At 38.7% G+C, this 15,157-nt stretch overlaps 1 protein-coding gene across 1 annotated transcript in view; it reads left to right on the top strand.

Moving 5' to 3' along the window:
• Positions 1–418: 418 nt before the first annotated feature.
• Sec24AB (Protein transport protein Sec24AB) overlaps positions 419–15,157 on the top strand; it is a 37,043-nt gene continuing 22,304 nt past the window's right edge. Inside the window, exon 1 of the mRNA XM_065218345.1 lies at positions 419–723. The gene's annotated coding sequence lies outside the window, so the exon portion shown is untranslated. The remainder of the gene's footprint in view (positions 724–15,157) is intronic.

Raw genomic sequence — 15,157 nt, 5'->3', positions numbered from 1 at the left:
AAGTGTGACATAATTAATGGACGATCCCTAGGGTATAGGTCTCTTTTCTTCATTCATTTTGTTTTCAAAAATTAAATGTCAGGATTACCTGGGATTTCTCAAATAACGTAAATATATACAAAGATGACACGTTTTTCAGAGGTGCTGCCAGGTTTTCAGGCAATGTGTTATTTTTGCCCCCTTATATGTAGTTGTATGTATGTCAGGGAATAACAATAACATTCCACAACCTTTTTTGTCTGTGTATGAATCAAATTTTGTTCCATGTTTTATTCCATCAACTCGGCGATTGTTCCGATTGTGCCCCATATTCCCCGTCGTTCAAAACATACGCCCGTCAGCACCAGCAGCGCTGTCACCGAGCGGGTGCGGTGCTACCCGTGGCCACGTAATGTTCACTGTCAGTTTGAGATTTTTCGCGTTCGGTCGTCATCTCGCCCGCAGTCGTTCGTCGTCGCGTAGTTTTTTCTGTTCCGTGCGTGCCAGGAAAAGTAGCCTAAAATCGTAAAAATTGTCCAAATCCGTGTCCCGGTTCGAGTGTTCCTGATCCGCTGAGGAAGGATACAATGTTTCACAGTTGATTGCAGCTTATTTGGTGCAAAAAATCAAGCGCAAGCTCGCAGCAGAGCGAGCCAGGAAAAAAGTTATCGTTCAGCCTTTGTGCGTTCTCTTGATTGAGTGTTCCGCAGTCGTGGTTTTTCAGTTCGTCCAACATAGGAAGAGGTGAGGAAAAATTGGTGTCCTGGGAGTGCAGAATATCTTGTATTCCGACGGTTATCACGTAGTGGAAAAAGAAGCAAAGTGTTTGGAAAATCATTATCGTAAAAAAGCTGCACAGAGGCACCGTTTCCCAGGTGAACCGAGGGAATTGAATCTCTGTTTTACGTCAAATAATGTTCAGCAAGTGGAAGCACCAGTGCCAGCCAGTGAATAATAATTCTCGAAGCAAACGTCATTGAGCAGGAGCTCCCTCCGTTTCATCCATCATCCGCTACCTGCTAAGTTTACACTTCTTACCACGAGAGTAGTCGAGCACGAGATTGTAAGGGGCAATAATTTACCTTGATGGAGAATATTCCCCTTGAATTGATTGCGTTGCAGTGCGGAAGTGGGATTCCCGGTCATTAGTGGAAAATCGAAAGTAACGAAAAAGTATGGGTATTTTTGGTGGTCTGTAGGAAGATAGAGTGCCTTCGTTAACGGGTTGAGTTGAGAGAAAATTTGGGTCAATATCAGGTGTTTCAGTGAAGGTACAAGTGTAAGGTATTACGTAGAAGCAAACCGTATAAATAGTACATTCCACGATGGAAGAAGATTGGATACATTCGTCAATGTAACTGCATTGCGTGGCTGTTGTTACGAGAGTGGTAAAAGGTGGCAAAGAAGAATATGTTACAGCAGACACCGATTTACGGTCATTTTTTTTTAGCTTTGTATGGAAGCAGGGTGGCAGATAAATGTAGTAGCAGACCTTGACGATTGATGCTTATATTGGGCTCTAAAAACTAAGTTGAAGAACAGACAAACCATTTTGACTGCAGTCATACCTGTAGAACGGGGTAATCCAGTTTGAATGATGTATTTTTATGCATCTTTGTATGATTTTCGCTCGCTGAAAAATCAGTTTTTGGCACACGTCGACCTTGACCTATTATTGTGTTCATGTGAACGTATAAAGTAGCATGAATTTTATTTATAATGTGACTGGATACCCGAGCAAAGTCTGAGATCAAATTGAAATCTAAATTTGATGTTGTGATTTCGCTGATAATGATTACTCATGTCGTTTTCGTTTTTGCGGTGTAGCTACACCGGTGCTACACTGCCGAACACCGAAAAAAATTAGGGTGTAGCTATCGGTTGCACCTTTGTTTACAAACAAATGATGATGAACTGTCAATGACTCGCACTTATTGCTGCTTACACTACACCGGTGTAGTGTAGTAAAAACGAAAACGACATCAGGTTGCTGTCGTTTTGGTCGTTTTAACGGTTAAAATATCAAAATTGAGAGTAAACATATCTTCCTGTGACATCACATTGAAAACTATTTCTGCTATCAGTGAGAGCAAACTGAAAACCAAATTTGATATCAATTTTTCCTGTTGATAACATAACAAGTATTCAATTTGAGGTATTGCTAAGGCAATGAAAACAAACCTGCAACAACATATTTTTGAAGAGCAAATGTATAGCAAAATGAAAACAAAATTAGCTATCAAATTTGTCAATTGCGTAAACTGAAATCAAATTATGATTTCAGTTTGATGTTGATATCAAAACTTGATTTCAATTTGCTGTCAATTTGATGCTGGATCTTGCTCGGGTATACCCCCCTCCCAAGTGTCCTTTATTACTTTATTTTTTTCTTATTATATTTTGTTGTGCTAAAGGATATTATTTCGGTTCTACGCTCAATCGTAATAATTGAACAGGCTATTAGTTCAGATACAATTTTATTCGAAAGAACCCATCGGTAATATGGAATAATCTAAAATCGTCATAATTTTGCAGGTCACTACACGTAATCAATACAAATCAACGTCTTCATAAATTATGCAAAAAGGAGGAAGTTATCGTTCTCTGTGATGCTCTAGAATACATACCCACGAAAGGAAGACCTTTGAAAATATAATCCAAAACCATTCAGTGTGTATAAAGAAACTTTCAAGCGTTTCAAATTCTTGATGTCATAGTTAACCAGCGTCCAGGTTTCACAAGCACAAAGGCATGTAACGTATCAAACGGTTGATGTCGGGTTGAAGGTCTTTGTTGATCATTACAGTTTATTGGGAGCAGAGCAACGGGTTGAAACTAGCATCCCCATGATTTATCAAGCCTGCTTGTAGATGAAATCGTTCAGACATCGACATTTGCTGATATTAGGATAGCATCTTAACAGGATTTATTCTCAGTGATGAAAAGCTAGCTGCTATGTTCTCGAACGTATACGTTGGTGTGCGAATATATCTTAGCTTGGTGCTCACCAATCGTTCAGGTGGGAAGTTTTTTCAACACATTAGCTTTGATTAGAAGCAAATTGAGGGCATCAATGACTGACAAAACGCTGAGCTTTCTTTGTTTGCTGAACATCGGAAGTGATATTCTTATCAGCGATTGGTTTAAAAAAACGTATAAGGGTCTTTTCTGAAGTTTAAATGTAGAAGACAATTACCGTTTAAAACCTCTTTAATGAAAAAAAGTGCAGGACTGTCATTTTATTTATTTATTTATTTATTTATTTATTTATTCAATTAAATCTTCAAGATAATGTTGTACAGATATTTTCTAGGCAAGGTGTCGAATTCTATGTCTGTAAGTAGACTTACTAATGTTAAAATCATATACATCAAACGTTTCATTAAACACACGACAGCACAAAGTCCACGGTTCGTTGAATCCATAGTTGGTCCGATGGGTAAGTTGCCACAGAAGCGTTTAACTACGTAGAACTCTGTGAGGAGCATTGATGTAGATTTGGCTCACAAGAGAGTTGCAATCCACGTCACCGTTAAGCAATCCAAACACGAAAAGTCGCTGAAGTAGTTTCCCCCTTGCTGCCAACGTGTCCAGGTCAATCAGCCTGCACCGTTCTTCGTAAGGCGGCAAATTTACCGAATCGTTGCAGGGCAGAACACGTAAAGCGTATCTTACGAAGTTTCGCTGAATGGCTTCGATTCTGTTAGCTTGAATAGCGTTAAAGGGTGCCCACACAACAACAGCATACTCTAGAAGACTGCGGACGAGAGCACAGTATAGTGATTTCAGCGCGTAGATGTCCTGGAATGCGTTTGTGTTTCGTTTCAAGAAACCTAATGTGGCGAATGCTTTAGCAGTTATCATGGAGATGTGCTCATTGAATCTGACTTTAGAGTCGATGATAACACCCAAATCCTTAACTGAAGAAACGAAGAGCAAACTACTGAGTCCTATCCTATAGTCATGTCGTAAGGGCTCGCGTGAACGGCTGAAAGATATTGCGCAGCATTTTGTGACATTAACCTGCATACCGTTCAATGTACACCAGCGCAAAAGGGAATCAATATCCTTCTGGAGTGCGCAACAGTCAAGTCTTGACTTAATATAACCCATAAGCACAAACGAAGTGACAGACGACTTACTGGCGAAGAAATCCATTTAAATAATGTGGTTCACTGTAATAGAATTTTCTTGGAAGCTTGTGCCATCATCCACCAGATGGGTTAGTTTTTTTGTTTTGATTTGAACAAAGTTGATTTTGTGTACAATGATTCTTTGACAGTGTGCAAAGAGTGCGTATCATTTTGTCATTTTTTTATGCATTTCAGTTTTGAGTAGAGTGAAAGAGATAGAACCAAAATATTCTAGTACATTTGGTGAAAATGCTAGTTCAATCCAATAGTAGTGTTGCCATGTGGTACAATCCAGTAGTAGTGGTGTTGCCATGTGGTACACTGAAAAATTGCAATAGCAGGTTAGTCACCAAAGTTTTCGAGCCGCTCCGTCTGTCACTTCGTTTGTGCCATAAGTAAGCTATTGGCATATTTATTTCATTCAACTTCAAAAACATAAGCGTACGCTTGCACCGTACGCTTAACTCCACTCATTAGGTTCTGTACAACATCTGGCTGCAGTTTCTTCTGTACGGAAACCCACTTTTTCTTCATGTCTTCCTCAGATTTGACCTCCTTGGGATGCTTCCGTAGTGCCTGCTTCATAATACCCTAGTATTTTTCGATGGGCCTTAGTTTCGGTGCGATGGGAGGGGGGGGGGGGTGTTCATGTCCTTGGGTACGGAACTGACCTCGTTGGTTTCGTACCACTCAAGAAAAGTGGTACGAAGCTAGACCCGACCAAAAGATGATAGGGAACTCGTGTTGCTTCAACAGAGGAAGCAGACGCTTCTGTAGACACTCCTTGAGGTAGATCTCCCCGTTTAAGTCCCGGTAGTCACGAACTCCGTTTGCCACATGATCAGAACGCTTGCCAAGTCATGTATTTCTTGGCAAACTTTGAAAGTTTCTGCTTCATTACTTCCTTCGGAACATCTCTCTTATGCTGGGCGATGAAGAACAGTAGCCTCGGAAGCTGCCGGAAGTCCGCCTTGACGTAAGTTTCATCATCCATGATGAGACAATGAGGCTTCGTCAGCATCTGGGTCAGTGGCGTCGCGTAACCTCACTTTTTACCTGTTCAACAACTTTGAAAACGTTATTTAGGGTCATGTTTACATTCAAATCAGTTTCAAAAGGCTTAGGGTCTTCTAGTTTCACTGTTTTTTATCCATTGAAACCAATATTGTTTCGTTTGTTTATGTTTTGAGAGTTGTTGAACAGGTAGATTGAGGTTAGGGCAACGCCACTGATCTGGGTGTACAGTTTCCGGGCCCGTGACTTACCCAACGTATTTTGCCGTTCTTAACGATTTGGACCGTTCTGCACTGTGTACGTATGCAGTCCCTCCCGGTCCTTCACTCTCTGAACGAAAGACTTGGACAAATCCAACTTTTTGGCCACATCCCTGACCGAAGCATTGGGATTCCGCTTAAACGCTTTCACGACACGCTTGTGATCCTGATCACCAATAGAGCATCAATTCTGATCGCATTTCTCCTTCCGGTCGATGTGCAGAGTTTCGTAGTAACGTTTAATCACACGACTCACCGTTGACTTCACGATTCCGAGTTGTTTTCCGATGTCCCGATGAAAGAGTTGAGGATTTTCCAGGTGCTTGCGCAAAATCAATTTGCGACGTTGCTTTTCGGTTGACGCCATTTTTTTCAACTTTCGAAAAGCTGACAGCGATAAAAATACAGTGTAAACTATACACTCTAAACTACTTCTACTCAAATTTTCAAGAAAAAATACCCAATGGGTAATTTTCTACAGCGTTTATTTCCGTGATGCAATTTGATGTGGGACACCCTGTAGGGTCTGTTCCAACAACAGAGTTTGACAGTATACAGCATACTGCATAAAAATTTTGAAATAAGATTCACTGTGATCAGTGGCGTTGCCCTAACCTCAATCTACCTGTTCAACAACTCTCAAAACGTAAACAAACGAAACAATATTGGTTTCAATGGATAAAAAACAGTGAAACTAGAAGACCCTAAGCCTTTTGAAACTGATTTGAATGTAAACATGACCCTAAATAACGTTTTCAAAGTTGTTGAACAGGTAAAAAGTGAGGTTACGCGACGCCACTGACTGTGATAGGTATTTATTTTAAAACAAATGCAGTCGATCATATTTTAGTTTTCGGACAATCATATTTACTGTAAGATGCAAAATCATTTGAAACACATTTTTATCAATAGATTTCATAAACTGTGAATACATTTTTTTCGAATATAAATTGCAAAATATTTCTAATGAACATAATTCATGTTATATTTTTCAATGCAGATTTTTGCAGACCTTCTGTCCATAAGTTCAGATTTCCTCAATGTGTATTTAAGTTATTGTATCGTATTTTTTTTAACGTTTACAGGCAGTTTTGAAGCCTCCTTTTTAAGCCATTTTGTGGGATGTTATTTTTCTTAATGACAATTTTGGCGTTAGTTCATGAAGTGATTAAGATATATTAAAATACGCCATACGCCAAAGTAAAAAAGCATGTCTTCTTGAATTGCCACGCGATGCACGAAAAAATAAGGGAATTAATTCTGCACACAATATATATATATATATATATATGAAAATCCAACATGGTCGGGGTGATCGCAATTGAGTTGAAAATGGCCAAAACTACCGTCTGTGCAGTGCTGAAACGTTTAAAGGAAGAGAGATGAACTAGCCTACGACTAAATATCTATAAAAAAAGCATTTAATAAAAAAAGTTTAAAGGAACGTTTGTCTGTTTCCCGGAAGGTGCAATCAAAGCGTCGAATCGGTAAAGTGGACCAGAAACTGCGTCAGAAGGCTTTCATAGCGAATCCAGGACGTTCGAACGATGTGGCCAACAAACTCGGTGCTGTTCGCAGTACAGTTCGGAATACACGCATTTGGTAAGGTTTCTTCGTGTATCGGGTTATTAAGCAACCGAACCAAAAGCATGTAAAGCAAAACATTACGGCCAAAACGCGGGCCCGAAAGCTGTATGACCAGGTGCTGACCAAATTAAACGGATGCATTCTTATGGGCGATGAAACGTATGTCAAATTGGACTTCAAACAGCTTCCGGGACAGAAATTTTATGTTGCCACCGGGGCCCCATCAAGTTTTCGCCGAGTGTGGCGAGTTGCCATTACAGTAAGAATGCGCAACAGTGGTATCGCGATAATGGAGTAGACGTCATTGAGAAAGGGATGAACCCCCCAAACTACCCGGATTTTCGCTCAATAGAAATGTATTTGGGGTATCTCGCGCAACACGAAAAAAATGCTTATCCTCGTTGGTCGATTCTCTTAATCGATTTTCTCTTTTGCGAATAACCCGACTGCAAATGAATTTCTCTTAAAACATGTATATTAATGTATACAATAACCTTTCGTGGACTTTATCAACTCCTGGCAGAAATTCAAGTATCCCACGAAGAGCGCGGTGGGTAGTGCGGTCCATCCTGAAAAGTAACAATGAAATAATAATAAAACACAATACATCCTATTGTTGACAATTAACCCTATTATAAATTTGAAGAGTATCCTCGTTTCATACAAGTTGAACCATCCTATAGCGATCGCCAAACTGGATAGGCTCGGTATAAACGGCAGTCTCCTACGATGGTTCGCATCCTATCTATCTGATCGTCAGTTGGAAGTTGCAATCGACGACTGCCGCCACTTCGGGTATTCCGCAAGGTAGCCACCTCGGCCCGTTGATATTTCTTGTGTATTTCAACGACGTCAATTTCGTCCTCGACGGTCCACGACTGTCGTTCGCAGACGATATGAAAATCTATCTCCGAATCCGAGCCATCGCTGACTGCCACTTTCTCCAACTCCTACTCAAAGCTTTTGCCAATTGGTGCCAACTGAACCGCATGGTTGTAAATCCAACAAAATGTTCAGTAATCACGTTCTCACGGAAGAAACATCCAATTACATTCAGTTATATCCTAGAAGACATTGACGTACCATCGTGTGAATCACATAAAGGATCTGGGAGTCATCTTAGATTGTCAACGCACATACAGCCAGCATATCTCGTACGTGATCGACAAGGCATCCAGAACGCTCGGCTTAATTTTCAGGATAGCTAAAAGTTTCACGGACATCTACTGTTTGAAGTCGCCATATTGTTCCCTCGTCCGGTCGGTGTTAGAATACTGCTGCCCTGTATGGAATCCCAATTACCAAAACAGTGTACAAAGAGTAGAGTCTATTCAACGACGATTCATCTGGTTTGCCCTTCGACGATTGCCTTGGAGGGATCCTCATCGCCTTCCAATCTACGAAAGTCGGTGCCAGTTAATTCACCTGGATTCTTTGTGGAATCGAAGAGGGCCCTGTTTGTGGCAGACATTCTACAGGACAGAATCGATTGTCCTTCTATTCAACAACAAATCGACGTTAACGTTCAACCACGAGCACTCCGTAACAACGCAATGCTGAGTATACAGTTTCGTCGTACAAACTATAGTTCATATGGTGCTGGGTTTTCAATCGTGTTGCTTCCTTATTTTATTTTCACTTGGCACGCTGCGTCAGAGATTCCGTGATGTATTTTTAAGAATTAGGAATTAAGTTGGACTTCACGGCCTTTGATGCTTGTTACTTCTTGACTATATTGTATTTCCTAGTATTGTTTAATCCATCATTAGGACTAAACCCAGTCAGTTGATGTAGAACCAAATAAACAAATAAAATACACATATTTTTAAATTAATAGGATAGAGAACTACTTCGGCCTAATCGCCCATTTTGGGCCTATCGAGCAGAAAACTTCAAATAAATCCATGATTTCAGAGTTAACAAGTCAATTATGCGTTTGGTACTATACTTTAGTTAATAAGCCACCAAACGAAGTAAATGAGAACGCGTGATATGAAGGTTTGCACCCATTATTCCCAAAAACAAAAGAGGCGCTCCGACCGATAGGCCGAAGTGAATTCATTGGCGTTTCAATGCGTTAGGCTGAGTTTAGAATCCGTAGGCCGAGTTTGGCGTCAAGAAGCAGTGTTAGACTTTTGACAATATCTCAACGATTGGTTTCTCTTTATCAAATCTTACGGTACGTACGGAAAGGTAAATAAATTTGGAAGCCATCAGTAATAATAACATACCGTTTGGTGCTAAACTGCGCTAGATTAAGAAAGACTAATTGCGGGTTGTGCTTAATAGTCCGGAAATGGGGTAGTTAACCCTATGGATCAACGGTTTACTATTTCCCAATAAGTTCCCTGGAGACAATAAATCATTAGCATTTCAAATGAGAGTTGTGTGCATTCTATTTTTCGCACTGTAAACCATTGTCAAGCAAAGTCTCTGGTTTTGGACTTTAAGACGAAGAATGACAAATTCGTGGCTTCTGTCCTAACGAACATAAAGAAAAAGAGACGTGATAGTTTGAGAAACAATTTTTTTGTGTGACTTTGCACTCCGGGTTCAATGGTAAACATCGCCAAATTGAATCACAAAAAATTGCATTTACGTCACATAATGGAGTACAAGATGAGTTTTTAATTTGTTTTGTGCTGTTGTTTGGACAGTAGAATATTCGCATTGGTAAAACTGTTTGCAATCAAGGCGCGTGAATCATATCAATGCAGTAAATGTTACTGCTGAGCAGCTTCACGCCAAAAGATGGATCGGTCTGACGCGACCTTCTCCGATTTGCTGGAAACTTTGCTTAATTTTTTACATTAATCATTAAAAATTGAGCTAAAATTCGGCCATTTTGAATCCTGAAAAAAAAACAAAATTGGCGTATTCCATATTTTTTACAAATCTTAGAAACGTAATTTCTAATCAAGATGACGCCTGAGGCAAAGACCCTTCCCTTGGCTAGTTTTTAACCTGGAGGTGGGCGGGCCTAATCTTATGCTTCATAGTGGATCGTTGAAGACGGTTGGTTTGCACGGGAATTATACAATTGAAATATTTCAGAAAGTGTCCAACAGTGCTCCTTCTATTTGCGTGACAAGCTTTCATTGTTGTTTTCATTGACATGGTATTGTAGCTAATCTTATATATGCTTAATTTTGGTTTGGGATACGTGTTTGAACTATGGCTGTGGCGTGCTTCTATTGTGACATACCCATACGCATTTTTGTCCTGCGACATAGTGGAAACGTGTGAGTGTAGTTGGATCATATACCCTATATAATTTAAAAATTAGCTAGGAAACTAACTTCAAAGTGAAGCATTTTAGTCACTTGAAGGTGTCACCTGGGTCGAACTAAGATATAATAAATATAGATCAAAGTCAAAAGTACTTGAAACATGTTTAATTTTAGATTACAAGCACAAGTGCAGGTACTTATTAAAGCATGGGCTATAATTGATTAGGTGAATTAGAGATTGAAATTATTTATTAAATTTGACTAATGAGATATCATAATCATCAAATGATCTTAAATAAGAAACTTCAGAAAGTCTAATAACATTCAGTAGATTAACAAAAGAATCACGATGCAGGGGGTCCGCTTAGGGATGCAACTAACCTTCAAAGTTGTAGAATAAATCTTCCTATTTAGTCTTGAACTTCAATAAGAAAACGCAAGCAGACCAATAGCATTAAGCAGATTAACAAGGAGAGGAATAGTTTAGGAAATAAGCCAAATTAGAAGTATTTGACAATTAATAACATTTTATCTTTTGTAGGTTTTGCTTTCCCCTGAGTTCATTGTACTCGATTACTATATTATTCTCTCAATACGCGATTTCAATAGAGTTTGCTGATATATGTGGTTAAAGCATTTGAGTTAACTTATTTTTTTTTGTTTTCAAGTACTTACATTTGTAAACAGCAGTCAATGTTAATCTATGAAATAAACCCTACGTGACTGTAAAATCGATCTTTCCTTATGTGGTATTGATGTATCGATGCATGTTTAACTTTTCGCGGCTGTCGGATTCAACGCAGAAGTGATTCGTAATTCGGTAGAGCTTGCCAAAAGTTTTTTGAGCTTATGTAGTATAGAATTTGATAGGTACGATCGTGCAATCTTGAAATGATTGAAACGTCCGTTAAATTAACTAATTTGATACAAAACTCAGCAGTAAATAAGTAGAATATCTAGGGAGGAAACCAAAATTAATCAACTTGTCAACATAGGCTATCACATTTATTTTAGTGGCACTCTTTAAATGATAACAAGCCTTTTTTCTCGCTTCGGTTGTTCCGCACGGGCACGTACAGCATTTTTCTATAACTATCTTGAAATAATACACACGGAATCCACTGTTCAAGCTGCCAACATAGGCTAGTCTTTCTGCTGTATTGTCAAAGATAGAAGCAAAATTTATTCAAATGGGTCAAGTCTTGAAAACCAAGCTGTCATGCAGCTCCGGCTTGATACCCGAAAAAAAAAGTAAGAGGTTGTATCCAAGACACGACCATAGATTTGACGTAGGATTACGAAAGGTAGTTTTGATGTCACAGTAAAAGTATAGTAAATATTAAATTGATTTCTCAACTCGTTATCAGTGAAAAAGTTCGATAGCTTGAAATTCGGAAGCAATTTGACAGTTCTGTTTTTGAGCTGCTCTGTGGATGTCCATGTAATACAAGCCAATCCTGGACGATATGTCTTGGATACAAGCTGTTATCGCAGTAACCTTGTTTGCCAACGTATAATTTTAGGTCTCTGGGCGGTAAAGGTTAACTTTTTATGTTCACCTTGCAACGTCGGTACACTGACTTGGATGCAACTCACTAGACTACGGCAATGGTCCACTGGTACTGGATTATGGTTCGATGTTAAGAAATAACGCGTTGATTGACGGTTTGAAAGATATATTTCACTTTTGGAGATAGATTGTAAACTGATCTTATATTGCAATCCTGGTCCGTTTTTATATAATTTCTCTCCTCATGGGTTCATATGGAAGCCTTTGTGGCGCTATTGTACAAATTTAAGTTGTTTTTCAACCTTCATCTGTCCCCTAATTTAAGCACAATTATAATCCATTTACATGTGCTCTTCTTCAACTGCCAATTTAATGCACACATCTAAACTTGTCTTCTTTCCTTTTCTAATAACTTGCATGCAATTTTTGAGTGTTTGACCGAGTGTGAACTCATTGTTAACCCATGTAACTCAGTCGATATTCATCTTATTTTACTAATACTAAACTACTACTGCTATTGTGGAGCATATATTGTTGCTGTCAACTCAGCAGAATCAAAACACAAGCTCTTACTCTTTAGTTAACTCTTTTATTAGTGATTTATGGTCCTGAAAAGGACCGATGGGTTGGAAGCTTGGAAATCAGTTTAGAACAATGCTGTGGATTTTTTTCCTCGATGTTCTTGAAGATGATAGCGGTGCGGAAATGAAATGTGTATTAAGGAAAACACATCAATCACAGAATCAGAGCATATCGGACCTACAAGATAACGCATTTTCGTGCGCTAAACGCACGGAATTTTTGGCTTATTCAATAGATAATACAAAAAGCGAAAATTGGTTGGAGATATTCGCAATGAATCATAAATTCAAGATTTTTTGATTTTTTCTAGCGTTCTGGAGAAAACCGTACGAAGTGTTTCTGGTTAATTGACATGGTCATGGACGACCGACCGGACACCACCACACACGGTGATTGAATGAGCACAGTTCAGTGAGATAGGATCGAATTCGATTTTTAAATCTGTGTTAGGGAATGCGCTGTTTGCAGGTAATCGGTGATAGTTTTGATCACCATTGCAACAGTTGGACATTTGTGTAATTTTCAATAGTGACCTATTGCAAATTAATAAAGTGTTCAATTTAGTAGATTCGTAGCAAAATTTCTAATCGATTCGTTTGTTTAGAATTAGAATCCATCAGCTATTGACTGAGTTATATGTGGTCAAAACCTGACCACTTTTTGTAATGCGGTCGATTTTGGTTTTTTGAAATTGCCCCCCAAAATGTTGCCGAAAGACGTAATCCTACGTCAAAAGAAAATATTATGTTCACCATGAGTATAATTATTACAGATCAGAACTTAACGCCGTCCCAGAGTGACCTCACAGCAAAAAATAAATTTTAATATTACATCCAAGAGGTGATGCACATGAATCATGTCGAAAATCTCATGTACTTTTTATGGCCACAAAAATAAACAAATGCAGTAAAAGCAGCGTAATGTCAGTTCATGCACTGTATTAATGATAATTTTGTCCTTTTTGGCAAGTAATATTACACCATATTTTTGACACGATTGATGTGCATCCACTTTGATGTGATATCAAAATTAATTTTTTGCTGTGCTCAACGGAAACCGGTCCAGAACCATGTATTGATCCTGACGGATTCAAAAACTTGAATAGATTCACGACAAAATTCAACTTGTTGGGCAGAAAAAGATTGAGGGATGCTGTTTTTAAAGCTAATTGAATTTTGAAATCTATGCAAATTTAGACGTTAGACACGCCATTTTGGAAAAAATACAGGGTCCAAAATTCCCGAAAAATAATGAATAGGGGAAATGGATGTAATGCCGGCCTAAATGCCCCTAATTTGGGCCCATACATAAATACAGCAACCGACTAAATTTTCAAAAGCGACCAAAAATATCCATTAGTACCGTCCCAATGACGCGTTCATCTAGATAAAATAGATAAATAGCAGATTTGTAGCCCAATCTTAGATCCATAGGCCAACATTAGAGCCAATTCCCCTACGTCATTTTGATTTTTTAGCTAGTTTCAAAATGGTCGAATTTTAACTCAAATGAATGATGGACTATAACAAACAATTAATCAAAATTTCACGTAAATCAGAGAAGGTCGAGTCAGATCTTTTTTTCTATTTGGCATGGAAATGCTCTGCTTATATACTTTGTTTTAATCTGTCCACGATTAAAGTATTATATTAGCAAACAAAAATGTATTTTCGTTTCGTGGTTGTATGCCGTGCACGGAATATTTTTCACAGTTATCGTGACTATGAACTTGAAATTAAAAACAAAAACTAACGATCGCGCCGAGCACGCGTTTGAGTAAATATAGATATCCTCAATCCCCACTACCACTTGGACACACGTATTCTACCGATGGACGCATAACTGTCCCATGTGTATAGGAAATCCTATAGAACATGTGACAATGATGTTTCCATTTGCAGTATTCTAGTGGGTATTCTTTAGCCTGGCAAGAAAGTGGCAGATAACAACCGGGTCAGCAAATAGGGAATGAAGTGTTCTTATTGTATTTTTAGATCATAATTTATAAACACACAGACACACAAAAGAACGCGCAGCCAATTTGTCCCTGCTCTGTTGAATGTTGAACTTGTATGGATTGGCATAGGTAGATTTGCATATTGCTCTGGATCTTTTCATTGTTCGGAATTTGGGGGTGGCATTGAAGATAACTGTTGAATTATCACTATGATAAAGGTATCTAGGTTTGATAAGGCGGTATTCAAAGATGCGTAGTTTTTCTATTACATTCCATCACTACAATTAACGATTCAATCATTAACATATTTCAGATTTGTTAGTAGTGAGAACTAGATTTCTATTGTTAATCAGAAGTGCCGTTGATTTAATTAATAAAAATTCAAATTTTTGTCTGCTATGTTATTATTAATGTGCAACATGCACGTAGAGTTAACCACGGAAAGAAAGAAAAAACGAAAGTTTCCATTGAAGGGGAAAAAATCGACACTCCTACGACTGCTGGAAGCGCTCACACAAAGTTCACTTTCAATGTCTTTCCCTCCGATAATGGTGCAGCGAAAAACGAGGTGACTGGAGCGCGAATCCCAAGTCGAAAGTTGTTCGTTTGTTTTGCAGCTGAATTCTGTGTCAGTCAGTCAGTTTGTGGTGGATGTGTAGCCAATATGTATGCATAAATTTAACTTGAATGGAGATTTGAATTTGTTTGTTGTTCTCTCTATTCGATGCCATCTTTTCCTGAGCGGGAGAAGGGTAATTATTGAGCACTATTATTTATTTGATTGGCGTATCTTCTCGCAGTTTGCGCGTGCCGGAGTGGAGTCACGTGATATTCGCGGTTCAGGTATTTCACTCAATTTCAATTTGCATTCTTTGGTGGTGTTGGTAGATAAAGCAAAACGTTTG

This window comes from Ochlerotatus camptorhynchus, unplaced genomic scaffold, assembly GCF_037179485.1.
Source record: "Ochlerotatus camptorhynchus isolate MF236.1 unplaced genomic scaffold, CSIRO-AGI_Acam_v1.1 ptg000008l, whole genome shotgun sequence".
Taxonomy (NCBI): Eukaryota; Metazoa; Arthropoda; class Insecta; order Diptera; family Culicidae; genus Ochlerotatus; species Ochlerotatus camptorhynchus.
Note: the sequence above shows the minus strand (reverse complement) of the source record. Positions and strands in the feature narration are given on the sequence as shown.